At 36.2% G+C, this 15,526-nt stretch overlaps 1 long non-coding RNA gene across 4 annotated transcripts in view; it reads right to left on the reverse strand.

The window, feature by feature from the left end:
- Nucleotides 1–12,150: 12,150 nt before the first annotated feature.
- The window catches only part of LOC126497538 (uncharacterized), a 119,446-nt gene continuing 116,070 nt past the window's right edge, over nucleotides 12,151–15,526 (reverse strand). For all 4 annotated transcript variants that reach the window (XR_007590643.1, XR_007590641.1, XR_007590642.1 and 1 more), the window contains one exon: nucleotides 12,151–13,196. This is a non-coding gene — a long non-coding RNA (uncharacterized lncRNA). The remainder of the gene's footprint in view (nucleotides 13,197–15,526) is intronic.

Consider the following 15,526-nt stretch of genomic DNA (forward strand, 5'->3'; position numbering starts at 1 on the left):
TGAGATTTCTTCATTTCAACTACAAAAAAACAATTAAAAGCCAAGCTGTCCTCAGCAACCCTCTGCTGTCTAGTTAACATCTTGCAAAACATCTTTGAGAGACACCAAATGACTGAGAGAGGGATCCTTATGGGTTGAATATAACAAAAATAAAATAGCTTGCAGAAAATGTCAGAGAACCTCAATTATTTTTCATTCAAGGTCACAAAGTCTTTTATCTATTTACCACCTATGTTAGTAAAGTCGCTATGAATCAGTTAATAGCCTGAATCAATCCAGCATCATGTTGATTTTCAAACAATTTCATCATAGGAAAAAGAAAATTGAGAGTTGCTCAGCTTTTAATTGTTTCGGATCTCCAGATGATATCAACCTTAAATATGAATGAATTTAAAATGAGAGCTGTTATTTCTACCAATAAGACACCCACTTATCACAAGCTTAGGGCTATTTCAAAAGAAAATGACCAATTGTGACCCAAACAATAATGGTAATTATTGGACTGCATCTTAGGTTTCACTTTTTCTGGTATATACTTTGTAATTTTTTTATGTCTTACTTGTTCTTGTTTCTATAGGAGAGCATCTTGGGATGGATGATTTATGGCTTATAGCTAATAGATTGTATTTGATAGCTCAAAACTGGCAGCCCAACACCAGGATGCCAAAGTGTTTGCTGTCTTCTCATTATACAGTAGAATAAAGGTAAGAAAATTCACTGTGGTCCCTTTCAGAAGGATGTTAACTCCATTCATGTGAGTCTTACACTCAGAAACCTACCTTGTAATATACTCTTAATAGAAGTCACAATCTCAGTAACTAAAGAAGAGTGTAAGGCACAAATATATTACAATTTTGATTTTGCCTCCTTTAATCATTTAATTAAAATATATTGTACAAATATAAATTCTAATCGGTTACTTTTATCCACTTGTGATGGTTAATATCGGCAATTTTATAAAATTCAGAATCACCTTGAGGACAAAATTCTGGTCATGTTTGTGTGGGGTTTTCTAGATTATGCTGATTGTTGCGGTAATACCCAGTCTAAATATGGCTAGCACTCCAAGCTGGAGTCCCAGACAGAATAAAAAAGAAAAAGCAAGCAGAACACCATCCTATTTCTTTTTACTGCCTAACTGTGGGTGCAGTGTGACCAGCAGATTCATGCCCTTGCCTTTGTTTCATTGTTTTCATAACAGACTATGTTCCCAGATTAAGATCCAAAATAATCTCTTCCTTGTTTTTATTGTTTGTGACTCATAGGTTTTCAGAGAAAGGAGAAAATTACACAGCACACTCTCCTCACATAATGTTATTCTGTCTTCTAACTTTATTCATTTTCTACCACACTGTCAAAAAGGGATCAGTAAGTATCCCAGGGAGTACCTGACACATTCTCCAAATAAAATGTGGTATTAGCAAATGGAAGGGCACAGGCAGATCAGTCAGTAGAGCATGAGAATCTCTACTGACCTCAGGGTCGTGGGTTCGAGTACCATCATGGACATTGGTCTTATTAATAAAACCTGGATTCAGCTGTCAGAGAAGCGGAGCTGCCAGCCACTGGTTCTTACCTCTGCTTTAGACCAAAAAGGCAGTTCTGTCTCTGAATCCTCAGACTGGATGCTGAGTTTCTTCTGTCTCATCCTGCCTTGTATTTCTCTCCCCACTCAGCCATACCCTTTCCCATCTCCACCTTCTAGTGCTGGCATTAAAGGCATGTGAATCCAAAGTACTGAGATTAAAGGTGTGAGCCATCACCACCTGGCTCTATTTCTCTATTAGACTGGGTCTCTCTTGGGTAGCCCAGAGTGGCCTTAAATTAAAGTGTGTGCCACCACTGCCTGGCCTCTACAGCCAACTAGAGGCTTACCTCAACACTCTGATCTTCAAAAAGCTTTACTTGTTAGAGTGCAAACAAAATATCACCATAGTCACAAAAGAGACACCATCAGTATGGTCATTTTTTTCTCAGATATTTTATTAGAGACACTATGTGGTAAACACAAACCATAACAAAGAGAAGTAAATGTTGAATGTCAGTAGCGGTTTCTGAATATATTTGGAGTTTATAGAGGTGAAACACTGGAATGATTAAATAATCACTGAGAATAGTTAATAAATGTTGGAAACATTTCTGTGGTGTAAAGCTATGAAAACAGTCTCAATCTATGAGTCCTTAGCTTTAAGCTATTTGTCCGAGCCAATAACTTTGCCGGTGTCAGATTATTTTGCTGAAAACATGCTGAAATAGTTAACAAAACCATTTAATTTCAAATTCAGGAGCTTTCATAGGTGATGGAACTCTAGGCAGGATCTCTTTGTAATCTATTTCTCAGCCTCTGCACTCTTTTGGCTTTATACTTTATGTGTTGGTATTTTAGAAGGATGTTAATATTATAGTCATTGAACTATCAAACTTAATGTCTATGCTTATGACTGTTTATATGAATATGCAAGTATTTTTTTCAGAAATGTTTTTCCAAAGCATGTAAACTTACCATAGAATATCCTAAAAATAATGCAGGGGTTCTCAATGTGTATGTAGGCCATGACCCTTTGTGTGTTAAATGATCCTTTCACAGGGGTTGCCTAACCACTGGAAAACAAAAATATTTCCCTTATAATTCATAACAGTAGTAAAATTACAGTAAGAACAAGGCAATGAAAATAATTTTAGGGTTGGTAGTCACCACAACATGAGGAACGATATCAAAAGGTTGCAACGTTACGAAGGTTGAGAACCACTGCTCTAAAGATTCCTTTTCTGTCACAATAGGCAGGTTCCTGTCTTGTGTTCAACCCTGATGGGTCATGAGACAACTATCAACAACAAAATAGTCTGGAGACTATATGATTAAATTAATTATACCAAGTGAATTTATATTAAGATATTAAGCCCAGACTCGTCACAACACACATTTACGTAGTTTTCTAAGATGAGGCAATTGAAATTCCAAGGGAAGAGAATTTACTTTTATTATTTACCTTTGAGTTATTATGTCATGGAGATCTACCTATTCTTATTTTTTACATGACTAAAATGAAAGAAAAAAAAAACAAAGCAAAATAAAACAAAACACACCCAAAAGAGCATACAGTTCATTTTATGTTGGCCAATTAAAATTGGTCAGGTTGTCTGCATTCCAGTGTGGTTGGTAAATCCAGTGTCTCCCCACTAAAAAAAAAAAAAGACCCTTTCTTTCTAAGCAGGAATAAGTTATAAAATATTTTTTTTGTTAGAGAGAGAGAGAGAGAGAGAGAGAGAGAGAGAGAGAGAGAGAGAGAGAGAGAAAGTTGAAGAAGTTGAATTAGTAGGGAGGTATAGAGGTTCTAGAAGAAATTGAAGGAGTAAAAAGTTATGATAAAATATATTGTAGGAAAAAATAATATTTTAAGTAATCATTGTGAAGTATATATGTGTAAAATTATTTCATTTTATTCCATATTCGAAAGTCCCTAATTCATTACTACAGGGTGTTGAAATTAGGAGCGGCAGGGCTGCGTCCCCGTCACCCAGCCGCCCGCATGGCTAGTTTATACCCAGAAATAATTACACAGAAACTGTATTTTTTCAAACACTGCCTGGCCCGGCTAGGTCCAGTTTCTTATTGGCTAGCTCTTACATATTGTTCTAACCCATTTCTAATATTCTGTGTAGCCCATGAGCTGGCTTACCAGAGAGGATCTTAACCTGCGTCTGTCTGGAGTGGGAGCATCATGGCGACTCTCACTCAGCTTCTTTTTCCCAGAATTCTCTTCTGTTTCCTCCTCCCATCTATGCTCTAAGCTAAGCCAAGCAGTTTCTTTATTGCTCAGCCAATGAAATCAACAGATTGATATATGACACTCCCACATCAACAGGGTAGGAACAAAAATATACAGTTTCGTGATTTATTCAGTATTTTGTGATTGAAATTCTAAAAGAAAGGAGTATTTATATTAAATAAAAACTTACTGTGTAAAGTTGTGGCATGAAAAGTTTGGAAAGGAATACTTTATAAAAATTGGGCATATTCATTTTACATCTTATTTGACCAGCTTTCGCGGGCGTAGCTTCTGCCAAGGCAGGAAGGTAAACAGGGAAAAGCTGATGAGCCCACAGAGACCAGGCTCTTCTTTCCCTCAATCATATCAGCACATTTTCTAAAAATTTTCAGGTTCATGACAGTTTTGGAGATGTTCCATTTTAAATTAAAATATCCTCTGGGTGGCTCAAACCTTGCACAGACTTCCAAATGTATATTGATATCTTGTTTTTATTCTAGTCATTAACTATACTAGCTATTTTTTCCTATGTCTCTGAGATCTGCTGACTGTACTCCTGGAAACTCGGATGTTTGCTAGGCACATAAAGCTTTCCTAATAGAGTGCCCCCAAGCCACACTCTTACCATCTCCTGTGTTCCTCTCCTACATTAGCATCTTCACTGATGCCAGGCACTCTCAGGCTCTACCACACCATCATGACCTCAAGAATAAGAGCTGTGATGTAACATTATTATCAGTATTGCCACCCCTGTCAAATATCCTGAATCCTAGAGGATACTAACTGTAAACTGAAATATACATAGGAAGAAATAACTGCTCATGATATTCACATGATTCTATTGAATGGCATATTGTTAGTTGAGGAGGCAAATTGAACAAAAATTAGTTCGCAATTACCTACCTGTTGTCTAGGTTGATCATCTCTTCAAGTATCTACTCGAGTTCTGCAATATCGGCACAACAGTACCTAAAATAAGCCAGTTAACAGCATTTTACTCCCATGAAGTAAAGGCATTTTATCCAGTGTTATGCCAATATCTATATGAATGATAATTGATTTTTAAGCTACATTGCTATTCATTTGTTTTAGGGCATATACATGTCACATATATAATTATATTTTACTTTTTATATGTATTTATTAAGAGAGTGTGCCATAATGCATGTGTGCAGGTCAGAGGAAAACATGTTAGAGTTAGTTCTTACTGGAGTCAGATCTACCATGTTGATTAAGGAGACCAAACTCGGTTCATCTGGCTTGGCAGCAAGTGTGTTTTCCTGCTTAGCCGACCTGTTCTTGTGCATCTTTTAACTTTATGGTGATTCTCTTAAAAGTCTTAAAAGAACACAATTAGTTTGTTTTTCCTCTATGGACTAAATGCTTGAAGAAAACTGGTTTTAACTTAAGCCTAGTTTTAAAAGATAATTTGTAAGTTTTCAGTTTCCTACAATGTGTTTTGGATCCTATACACCCCTTTCCCACCCGTTCACAAAACCAATCCCCCTTGCACATCCATCTAAATTTTTGTCTTTTTATTTGTAAAACCTTCCATATCAGTTTGTGCTGTCCAAATATTCTTGGATGTATAGCCTTCCAATGGAGCATGTTCAACTTACCTGAGCCAACACTCATAAAAAAGATGGACTCTCCCTCTCCCAGGTGCTAACAATAACCAATATGGTGGTGGGATTTTGTGATCACTCCCTTTTTCCATGGTGGGATTGATCTGGCTTGGCGCTCACAGGTTAATGCATGTTGTTACAGCAGCTGGGTGCCCTGCTGTGTAAAAATAGCAGTATTGTAGTCATCTGTGGACATGACCTCTGACTCTTACAGTGTCTTTGCTCTCTCTTCACGATGATTCCCGAACTTAGGGAAGTGGATGCATTATGAAATCTGCTATTAAAGTGTGGACAATTCTTTTCAGCTAAAAATGCCTATGTCTCTTAATCCGTAGAATTATGTCCATTCCTTGTGTCCATCTTGACAAACTCTTCCAATGGGATCCATGCTATTCAGGTCGTTGATTTCTGCTCCTGGAAATCAAATGAGTTGGAACCATAATAGTAAGTTCTGACATCTGGTAACTTTGCCATTGTGTCAAATTTCATGTGGTAACAAAGTAATATTTGTTTGTCGCAACTGATCACATTAATTCAGTTATAAGGCACTGTTATTCAAATGCATTTCTTCTTTCTTACTTTTCTCTGTATTTTGTTTCTCTTACATCTGACTGACATTAGTACAATGATGTATTCACCTGTCCTGTCTTCAGTAAATTCTCAGTCTACCTGCAACCTGACTGCCACTTGGATAATCTTTCTAGAACACTGATGCTACTTTGTACTTCTATGTAAACACACCCTAAAGATACAATTTGAGTGCCTTGTGTGTAGATTTCAAAGCCATTCTCTGTCTAAATCTACACATCAGTCTCTTTCCAACAATTTTATCCACTCATTGTTATTTAAGACCATCTATTCACCTTATAATCATTTTGGATTTAGTATCTTTGCTTAGCTCTAGAGATCATTTGTTTTATATCTCTTCCCATGCAGCACCATGTCACTTCATCAAATATTAGATTTTTAAAAAAGGAACTCCAAGTTGACATTTTATTTCAGTGATTACCTTTTTAATTATTTTTTTATTTTACATATCAATCACAGTTTCCCCTCTGTCCTCTCCTCCCTTTCCCTCAACTTAACTAATTTCTACTCTCTCATCCACTCCTCAGAAAAGGTAAGGTGTCCCACAGGAGTAAACAAAGCCTGGCATATGAAGTTGAGGCAGGACCAAGCTGCTCCCCGCCTACATCAAGGCTGAGCAAAGCATCCCACCATAAGGAATAGGTTCCAAATACTCAGCTACTCAGCTCATATACAAGGTACAGATCCTGTCCCACTTCTAGGGGCCCCACAAACAAACTAAGCCACATAACTGTCACCCACATATAGAGGGCCTTGGCTGGTCCCATGAAGCCTCCCTAGATGTCAGTCCACAATCCCTTTCTTGATCTTGACCCCAGCCCACTTGCTCATATGACCTCTCTCCCATCTCTTTGATTGGACTTCTAGAGCTAGCTAGGCCTGATGGTTGACAGTGGATCTCTGCATCTGGTTCACTGATTATTTTTATATTCTGGATCAAAAAGGGTTTCATTTCACCTATTCGAAACCTTTAAAATTCTACATTATTCTTAATATATACAGCAAGCAAGAAGGAAGTACTCTAAAAGGGTTGTTATAAATCCCACAAACAAATTTTCATTATTCATACAGACTTGACTCTGTGAGTCATTGAAAAACAAAAAGCCAAGAAACAACAATTGAATTTAATGAACTAAAGAAATTTTTGAAAACATACATTTTCCACCTACTTAGTGTCCTTGAAAATAAAATAACTGAACCACTTTACAAGAATAGAATAATATATAATATTGCCCAACTCAGATTGAATAATGCTACGCTTCCATTATTGATGGAAACACAATGTATACAAGTTTACCCTTGGCCTTTCATGCCAAAATTTACTCTCACAGTCACCGGGTTTTCTAAAGCTACATCAGCTGAACTTTAAGCACTGCCTTCCTTAGAAACTTTGTGGATTCTCTTCCCATTTCCTATTGTCCAGAATGATGTCAAAATTGTCTAGCTCACTAAGCCTGAAGCCCAATTCACACTTTCCTTTCTTATTTCACAAATCAATAAAGCTCTATAAATTCAATATCAACCAATTCTTTAATATATTTTTCTTCTGTAACCAGGGCTAGAAAACAAAAATATAAATTGCACTTTTCTAAATTATCATATCTTAATCAGCCACAAGTACTTAAAAGTACTTTTATAAAGAAATAAGAAAGCACCTGGGCATAGTGGCTCACACCCTTATCCCAGCACTCAGGAGGCAGAGGCAAAGTGAGTTATAGTCCAGTCTGTTCTATGTAGTGAGTTCCAAACCAGCCAGAGCTACATAGTGAAACTTTGTCTCAGAAAACACAAACAAAACCCCCCAAAAAAAGAAGAAAAGAAACAAGAACACAAATTAATATCACTAAATGTTCCTATCTTTTGTAACACTATAATGATTACTTACAGATTTAAAAAAATAACAGTTAATTTCTTTATATCCTAATTTTCCAAGCCAACATGTTTGGCAATGTGCTTTATATATCCTATCATTAATATATTTGTGCAATATTTTGCATAAATTGATATTACCCTCACCTGTAGCTATCCTATTTATTCAATTCCTTCTATGACTTCTGAAAATAAATCTGATTAAGAAACTATCTTACCCTGACATAAACTAATACATGATGGTTGGTTTACCACGGCAAATGTGTGAGTTGGGGAGGTATAAAGGTTTAGTGTATCTCATGACGAACTGCATGGTGCTGGTGTTGTAGGATTACAAAAATTGTTAAATAAATAGAAGGCTAGATAAGGCTTTTATTTTACAGATATCTCTTTAGGAACTTTTCTAAAATTTATAATTGGGGCACTTGAGGAATTCAATTTAACAGCAAGAAAAATGATGTGATATGTAGATATTTTCCCCAAAGAATGACACTGCAGGCACATTAGAACCATGCAAGTGCCAGGCTTGGGAAAGTAAGGCTTAAAGACCTGGTGACTTTAAATAGCAGAGGACAGCAATGGCAATTACTTCCTCTTTTGGGTGATTTTTTTCCCAATCACAGGGGTATAATCAGTTTTCTCAGAATTGCATCAGATTTCCTATGCCCTTCAAATACATGATAGTTGAGGCATTTCTTTGACTCGATGTGCTACGAAATGCATTTTGAGGAAGGAATATCTCAGCCCTTCAGAAAAGAAATGGAAGAACTTAAAATTTGGTTTCTTTGTTGTAGATAAAATTCTACATAGGTTTTCAATTAATCAGACATCTTACGTTTTCCTAATGAATCACATACATAGCCAAGTCATTGACTGTGTAGTGTATTCTTTTTTTAAAAAATTTCATGCCCACTGAGCCATCTTACTAGCCTAAATTTAATACATCATTATATAATATAATCCCTATAAGTAGGTACCCAAATGAAGAGATTAATTTGTAACTCTACAGAGCAAAAATAAATTTTAAATTGTTTGCTTGCAACATTATATTTATAAGAATAAAAAATGAATATAAAGAATTTGTTATACCTAAAAATAAATCTAAATATGGAAAATTAAGAAAAATGAAAGATCATGTCAAATTCCCCATGTCCTACATTTAGAACCCTGAGAAGGTTACACATGTATTTCTGCACTAATAAACCAAATCAGATTTACTCATGTGATGCTCAGGAAAAATAAATGTAAGTCATAAGGTGCAATAAGTGTAATTTTAAAAGAGTAAAATTTTTTAAAATTTAAAAGTGTGTGTGTGTGTGTGTGTGTTGTGTTCTCCATATGAAGCCAAAAATTGAAAAACTATTAGGAATTTGGATGGGGAGTGCATTGAATCTCTAGACTGCTTGTGATAAGATGGTAATTTTTACTATATTAATCTTACCAGTCCAAGAGAGCAGGAGATCAATCTTTCCATATTTTCCATTTTCTGATATCTTCTTCAGTTTCTTTCTTCGGTGTCTTAATTTTCTATCGTACAAGTCTTATACTTGAAAGGGTAGAATTAGCACAAAATGCTCTATTATTTGTTTCCCGGATTTCATTCCCAGTCCATTTTCATTTGCAAAAGTGAAAGTTACTGGTTAGATTCTATTGGAGTTTCATCCTTCATTCTTGGCAAAAGTGTTTTTCAGCTGTAGTGGTTTCCATGTGAAAATTTTTGGGTCACTTATACATACTGTCACATTTTCTTCAGGATACTTTGACTTCTTCCCTTAAATTTTTATCCCTTTTATTTCCTTCAGTTGTCCTGTCGTTCTAGTTAAGTCCTCAAGTATTATATTAAATAGATGTGTAGAAAGTGGACAACTTTGTCTTGTTCCTGCTTATAGTATAGTTGTTTCAAATTTTTCTCGATTTAAGTTAATGTTGACTGTGGGCTTGCGGTGAACTGCCTTTATTACGTTGAGGTGTGTTCATTATATCCCTCATAGCTACAGATTTTTATCATGAAGGAGTGGTAGGTTTTGTCAAAGGCCTTTTCTACATCTAATGAGATTATCAGGTGGGTTTTAACTTTCAGCTTGCTTATAAGGTCAACTTCATTTATCCTTTATATAAGTTGAACCATTTATGCATATCTGGGATGAAACCGACTTTATCATGGTGGATATCTCTTTATGTATTTCTAGATTAAGTTTGCAAGTATTTTATTGAGAATTTTTATCAACGATGTTGATAAAAGAAATTGGACCATAATTCTCTCTTTTTTTAATCTTTGTGTGACATAGGTAGCAGAGTAACTGTGGACTCTTGAATGAATTGGGTAGTGTTTCTTCTGGTTCAATTTTATGGAATAACTGAGAGCCTACCATATTCCCCAATACTATTTTAAGGTTCTTGCCATGTGCTTCAGCTTTGTCACATTTCTCAGAACCTACTGAAGCAGGGTTGCTAGGCTCATGTGGAGACATTATCTTGTTATTGACTGTGTTTTATATTGGTATCTTGGAATCTGACTTTGGAAAAAATGTAATTCCAAATGCTGATATCTGGTCTTGTGTTTGTTGGGTAGGTGTTTTTTTCTTGGTTTCTGTTGTCCTCTCTGTTTCTAAAGAGAGTGCAGTATGCTGTCTTCTGCCTTGTGGTAAATATTGGGGGGGTCCTTCTAGGTGCAGACACTGGGGGTTCACAGTACAAATTGTTTCTAGGCATTGGGAACTAATACTCAAGCATAGGAGAGGATTAGAAGGGGGTGTTGAATGGGAAATCTACGGGAGGGAAGAAAGTAGGGTGTTCCAACAAGATGTGCTTAGTCTCCTGAGAATGGGACAGAGTTAAAAAAAAAAAAAAAAAGAAGAAGAAGAAGCCCAACGAGGCTGCTCTGCTACAGACAGAGCTACAGATAAGGCTGGGGGATTGGATTTGGAGAAGGGAAAGACAGTGAAGATCTTGCTCTTTCCCTGACCAGTATTGCTTGTGAGTTCCCAGGGAATTTAAAGGCATTCTTTACAACTAAAAATGAAGTAGGTATGAGAAAATGTACAATAAAAAATGTCATGCCAAAGTCCAGTTTCTCTTTCAAACCACTATGATTGCTACAATTTTAATGAACCTATCCAAGAAACAAATACTCACATAGGTTAAAGTGAGTATAAAATAATGCAGTTGGCACAAAAATACTTTAAACTGTTATTTAGCATAAAAAGTGTTTCTACAATAGAGAGGGAAATTAATATACTGTTTCAATTTTTAAAATTGCTCTATTTGTAAATAAAATGAATTCATTTTAGGTAAGTGCATTTTAAAGAATGTTTTCTTTTCAATTTTAAATGGGAAGCATTACCTTTTAGCTAAATATAGTGGACTGTAAAAGTATATTTAAATTGATCTGCTGCCAAAACCCAATAAATACGGTGAATGATATTTTCAATATTATTATTAGCCTGTGTATTAATCCAAGCAGAGTAATGTGACAAAAGATAAAAAAAAAAGCCGGGCAGTGCTAGCCTTTAATTCCAGCACTCAGGAGGCAGAAGCAGGTGGATCTCTCTGAGTTCAAGGCCAGTCTGGTCTACAAGATCTAATTCCAGAACAGGCTCCAAAGCTACAGAGAAACCCTGTCTCAGAAAACTAAACCAAACTAAACCAAACCAAACAAACAAACAAACAATAACAACTAAAAAAAATGCACCAGAGTGGCTGAAATGAAGAAAAAAAAAACCCTTTAATAATAGCAAATTTACTCAGGAATTGGATGTAAGAACTCATACCCCATTATCAGCCATATGTACTTAGAAAGCCCATTTTGCACCAAAACAATGCCAGTCCTATGACACAAAATTCTTACTTCTCAGGTATGCATAAATCCTTATAATATTGATCACAGGTTGTCCCAAAATGAAGCAACTAACCTTTCCATGAGTAACACAAAAGATAATTAAACTGCTATTATTTTATATAATAAGATGTTACAATTGATCGATAATAAATGTTCTATAGTAGTTTAGTCTTTTGAAACATTGTGATATGTGTAGAAATGTTTTTATTTGAGCTTATGTCCATGTGTGGATTCCATGACTCCCTAGTGACTTAAGAGACATGGAAAGGGTGCCAAGTCCCTGAAACTGGAGTTACTCCTCTTTCTATACTCCAGTTCCTATAAGTTGCCGTGTAGATGCTTCAAACCAAACCTGGGTCTTCTGTAGTGCAACAAGTGCTCTCAACTGCTGAACCACAGCTTCATCATGAATTAATGTTATTGTTATAAACAAGTCACCCAATAAAAATTCAATGTTTCATAACATCCATTGTTTTATTTTCATTTCTGTTTTGCTGTGATCAAATATCCTAACAAAGAGCAGTTTAAACTGAAGGGGTTAATTCAAGGTTACTGACCAGAATTTACATGTTACATCACATACATAGTCAAAAGCAGAAAGAAAAGAATACATGAACGTTTATTGTTTAGTTTTGTTTCATCTCAATTTCTCCACTCAGATACAAATCAAGACTCTTCCTTAAGGAATAGTGCAATCTACAGTGTGGCAAGTCTTCCCAAAAAAACTAAAGAAGACAAAATCCCACAGAAATGTCCATAGGAAGACCAACTGTATGCAATCTCTCATTGAGATTACCTTCCCAGGTGAAGCTGGGTTATATAAAATTGGAAAACTATACACTCCACTCTTTGTCAACCTAACACTCAAATACATAACTTCTAAATCATAACCTTCTTTCTCTTGTCCCCAAAGCCTCATGTTTATTTAATAAGATGTAATACAACTTTAAATTCATGAAGTATCTTTTAAAACTCACAAGTCTCTCTTTTATATTTTTTATTTTTATTCATTACTTTTTTATTGAAAAAAAATTCTGCATTTTCCCAGACTCCCATTTCCCTCACTCTCCTCCCACTCCTGTCCCTCTCCCTCTCCTGTCCGAAGAGCAGTCAGGGTTCCCTGCCCTGTGGAAAGTCCAAGGTCTTCCCCCCCTCCATTCAGGTCTAGGAAGGTGAGCATCTAAACTGGATAGGCTCCCACAAAGCCAGAACATGAAGGAGGATCAAAATCCAGTGCCATTGTCCTTGGCTTCTCATCAGCCCTCATTGTCCGCCATGTTCAGAGAGTCCGGTTTTATCCCATGCTTTTTCAGTCCCAGTCCAGCTGGCCTTGGTGAGCTCCCAATAGATCAGCCCCACTGTCTCCGTGGGTGGGTGCACCCCTCGCGGTCCTGACTTCCTTGCTCATGTTCTGCCTCCTTCTGCTCCTCATTGGGACCTTGGGAGCTCATTCTGGTGCTCCAATGTGGGTCTCTCTCTATCTCCATCCGTCGCCAGATGAAGGTTCTATGGTGATATGCAAGATATTCATCAGTATGTCTATAGGATACGGCCATTTCAGGTTCCCTATCCTCAGCTGCCCAAGGAACTAACTGGGGACATCGCCCTGAGCACCTGGGAGCATGGGCTCCGATAAAACTAAAAACAATTTATATCATTTCAATACATCATGAGGCAGGCTAACACTCTATTTCAAAAGAGAAAAATCACTGTTTTGCAAGAAACAGATCAACACAAAATCAAATCTACAAATTCAAGAATGGAATCCTCTGACTAATGTCTGTACCTTTGCTTCTGGGCTCACAAGGACTTACTTGTCTTATCCTTTCATCTCTACTTTCTATAGCACATATAACATCTTTTTTGGACTCGGATATAAAACATAGTATAAAAATAGCCTATTGAGTATTAAAACAAGAAAAGAAAAGTAAATGAGGGGAAAGAAAATATATGAACAGGAAACGAGAGGTTCTTGTGAATGAAATAGAGATTATGACTCCAAAAGAAAATGCTGGAATATCTCACTTAACCATAGGCTGCAGGAGCTCCCAGACGCCCAACTCACTTAGGCATTCTTAGACCCGTGCATTCTCTGGTAATAGCTTCCCTTATCCCAGATGTTATTGTAAAATGAGTGTGATATTATAAATAACCTATAATTTGTTACTAGGATTAGACTAATTAATAATTTGATTGTCTTTGAACAATTTCTGTCTCGCTGTAAATGATCAATTACTATTCAAAAGAAAATGAAGGATCAGACTAGATGGTTTGGAGAATGTGAATAAAGCCATAGAAAATGAGCCAAAGCTGACCCCAAGTGCATTGTTGTGTTAATTAGAATGAGGGTACTACTACCAAATTAGACAGGGAATAAAAGTGAAGTAGACTTGATAGATAATGCATTCCGTGTCCAACGTGTTGATTTTTAATTGCCTGAGGGACATCTTATTAAGTGCGCTCATTAAGAAAGCAATCAGGAGTTCAATGGGGAAGTTCATACTGAAGGTAAATATTTGTGAATCATTTCTGCATGGGAGCAGATGAAGCCATTGACTGCAGATGCTACCATTTAGTGAAACGGACTATTTGTAAGAAACAGAGTCACCTAATACAAATAGAACACTGAAATAAAAGGAGATGCATAAAAGCATGCTTAAAGAAGAAAAACACTCTTTTAAGAAGACTGGGAAAAAAGGTATTAAAAGATAAGGGAATAACTATTTTCATTTATCATCAATACTTGGAATACTAGTCAATATTATCAAATTCTACCATAGAAAATGAGAAAGGATGTATATCGTTAACCTAGCAAAAATGTGCATATAGATGTATATATGTGTTGCACAAAAATATGTATATATGTATATACACACTCAGACATATATGGATGCACGTGTTTATATATATGTATGCATATATGTCAAGAGTGAGGAATTGCAGAACATGAGCCAAAAGAAAATAAATAGTTTAGTTTTCATGAAATGTCATAAACAGAAAAAGTAGAAATGAATATGACTAGATTTGATACGATTGGTCTAGGCCTGTCACTCAGCTGATGGAGTGTTTGCACAGCAGGTGAGAAGCCTTGTGTTCAATATCCAGTAACGATGATAACTGATGTGGCAATGCCCATGTGTAATCCCAGCACTCAAGAGGGGGAACTAGGAGGGTCAGAACTTTAAGGTCACCCTGTATTATGCAGCAAATTAGAGTGTAACCTGGAACACATTGGACTTATTCTCAAAAATAACTAACTTCATGGATGAATGTATGAATAGATGGATGGATGGATGGATGGATGGATGGATGGATGGATGGATGGATGGATGATGATGAATGGATGGGTGGGTGGACAGATGGACGGACAGATGGATGGATGGATGGATGGATGGATGGATGGATGGATGATGGATGGATGGGTGAGTTGATGGATAGATGGATATCAAAACAATGAAAATAACTACTCTCTTATTTCATTTACTTTAAACCTAAAACGATGCTAGAATTGGAGAGAATGGTAGGTTTAAGGAAGGAGAGAGTCATGATTAGGGAGGAGTACAAGACTGTCTTCTACAATGACTAAGTTCTGTCTCTTAGTTTGTATGTTTAGACATTTTCAAAAATGTGTGGAAATGTATACTGGAGATGCATGTATTTTTGATTTTGTTTAAGGAATACATCAGAAAGTTGCATAAAATATCAAATAAACTTAGAAAAATAAGGAAGTAAATGGCATTTGTACCAATTTGACTCAAAAATCCCTAAGGAATTTTGTAATGGGGAAGAGGACAGTCACTTAAAAGAACTAAAAAAAAAAGAAAAGAAATAAGCAG

The sequence above is a fragment of the Alexandromys fortis genome, unplaced genomic scaffold (genome assembly GCF_014885135.2).
Source record: "Alexandromys fortis isolate MF-2015 unplaced genomic scaffold, M_Fortis_MF-2015_v1.1 scaffold_24, whole genome shotgun sequence".
NCBI classification, from domain to species: Eukaryota; Metazoa; Chordata; class Mammalia; order Rodentia; family Cricetidae; genus Alexandromys; species Alexandromys fortis.